Here is a 2,940-nt window from a genome sequence, read left to right as displayed (position 1 = left end):
CGCGGAGGGGATTACTGATGGTAGGACAGCCCCCCCCCCCCCCCCCCCCCCTCCAACCCCTCCCCTCCTTCTCAGCCCTCATTATGGAGTTTCACTGGTCACTCAACTCATCATGAGCTCTCTTTTATCTGTAAGCATTCCTGTGCTCAAAGTCTTTATAGATATGAGGGAGATAATGTTGGTATTATCATAAACATTGGAATGAAAGTGATTTATAAACTGATTTCACTCAAGCTAATACAAAACAGCTCATCGGGACTCTTCTGTGCTATTGTTCACTGCAAACACCTAGCAAGTCAATGTTGAAGATACAGTGTTGTGATAGCTTTGTCAAACACACAGATTGGGTGTTATTGCCATAGAGCCACCATTCAAACTGCAGTCAGGAAGTTATCTGACACTTGTTTGTGCCTCTCAAGAATTCAAAAGAGTTGAGAATTTGTTTGATTTTCAGAACAATTAGCTCATGAATGTATGTACCAAATTCTGATAAATGCATTCAAAAATAACTGATTATATATTATTCATCTGGATGGTAATGAGAGTCTTCAGGATAGTTTGTTCATACAGAATCTGTCCTCTCATGAGTCAAAAAGGCCTAATTTAAAAAGTTTGAATTGGATTTACTTGTGACTGTATTGAATAATACTGTTAACACAAATGCAGATATATTTTAACATTTATCCTACCCCATCACCAACCCCAAACATCCCGTCCCAATGTACATTGATCTAGAATAGAATAGAATATCTTTATTGTCATCACACATCAGTGCAACTGTACATGTATGTTAGCATCCATGGTTCACCAGATTTACATTTTAAATGGAAAGACAAAATAAAAGTTACTTTCTTTTCTTATGATATTGCATGCACCACATATACATGGGTGCATAAGGTAACTACTTTTGAAAGATATCTGTCATGTTTGACATTACTCTGTGGGCTGGGATAAAATGCAGTCTTTCACAAAGTTGAGGCCTTTTCAGAAACAATGCCAATCATCAATCCAGTGTGCTGGTATCCGGTATCCAAGGAGTTCTGAGCACCCCCTAATCCCAGCCAGTCTTTTCACTGGTGGCCAAGTTGCAACCCTCAATGGGTTTTTTCATGGCCAAACAGGGCATCTGCCCAACATGGCAAACACAAAAGCCTCAGAAAGGCAAATATGTAACTGGTCAACTTCAGAGTTACAAAGACAATATCAAAAATGTTCATGAATATATTGATTATATGTATCTGCTTTTGGTCTGTGATATGGAGTATGTGTCAGCAGGGTTTCTTCAATATTTTCATTTTGTGTATGGATGGCCAATAATACATATCTGCACTTTCTGCAAATATATACATTCATATATTTTAGCCTGCAGGGCAACCAAGCCCTACATTTGATCACTTATATTTGATATATTTGTATCGGTCATCTTTCAAATCCATTTTAACATTTAATGCCAGTACTGCACGGGTCCAATATATTTTAATATTTTCGTTATTTGAAATAAAGCACACTGGTGCCGAATATGTTTGGCTTATATAGTATGAGAATGGTATTAGCAGTGTGTTTCTCCACTAACGTAGCGCTGTGTGTGAACAGAGGACCTGCATGGGAACATTCCAGCACTGCGCTGGCTGTTACAGCAGCTGGCAGACAGCAGGCATGCAACTGTTATTAGGGTGGACCATGGCAAAACAAAATACATCAGACAAAGCCTTTTAGCCCACATTACGCAGTTCATGTGTCTGTGTCACTTACTGTAGATCAATATGCCCATGGCACGGCGTTTTAATTCTTAATAGGATGCTGGATCATCAACAAAAACTTTACTGTTTCTTTCTAAGTTCTTTTTTTTTTTTTATGTGTGTCACACTTACCTATTTATGTGTTTCCTACAGTAAAGATATAATGGCAATGTCTAGTTTTGAGCAGTTACTTCAAAAACACATTGTAAAACCATTCCCTCACCACTCCCATCATTTGTTGGCTGGCAGCAGTGTTTGGGCAGTGAAAACTTTACAGACAATATGTCATCCAGCAGATGAAAGTTGTGTTTTAGGCACCATTTTACATTAGGTTTGAAACTGATGAATATGGGTGTGTTTGCGTTGGAAAATAATCCTTTGGTTTTATTGTTAGAGTAACTGAACTGGCAACAGTCTTGACTCTGTGACATTGTACATTTAAAACAGGCATGTTGTCATGTCATTGCAGAGTTAACACAAGTGTGATTGATCATTCTATCAAAAGTAAACAAGTTTAGTCAACCTCTTCTGCCCGAGGCATGTCGGTGTCTCCCCTTTTTCCACACTCTAAGTCAGGGGTGTCAAACTCAAGGCCCGTGGGCCAAATCCGGCCCGCGACTTCATTTTCTGTGGCCCAGCAAGAGCTCTGAAAGAATATAATATGTTTATTGGTTACATGGCGATTTACACAAGCACGTTGCCCATAAACTACATGTCGCACAATGCATCTCAAATTTGACTTTTTTTCTTAGATTTTGACTTTTTTTCTTCTAAATATGCCTTTTTTCTTAGAATTTCCGCTTTTCTCAGATTTTTTTTGTGTCACTTTCTTTTCTTCAAAATGTAAGTTTTCCCCAAAATATCACTTTTTCTTTTTTTTCCAGAATTTGGCTTTTCTTTTTTAATAATTTTTGTGACATTCTCACTGAAGAGACTTGCAATAATTGCCCTAGACTTCTGCTTTCAGACGCAGTTAATTATGAATGTATTACCCTATCAGATAATAATCCAATGCAGAGGCAATCATGTAATATAATGCATTATTTTATATATATTAAATATTTATATATGCATTTTCATATAGTCTTAAAGTTACAACCGGCCCTCTGAGTGTAACCATAATTCCTACGTGGCCCGTGATGAAATTGAGTTTGACACCCCTGCTGTTAAGAACTCAGACACTTAGGAGGTAGGACCCAGG

The sequence above is a fragment of the Notothenia rossii genome (genome assembly GCF_949606895.1).
Source record: "Notothenia rossii genome assembly, chromosome: 2".
Classification (NCBI taxonomy): Eukaryota; Metazoa; Chordata; class Actinopteri; order Perciformes; family Nototheniidae; genus Notothenia; species Notothenia rossii.
Note: the sequence above shows the minus strand (reverse complement) of the source record.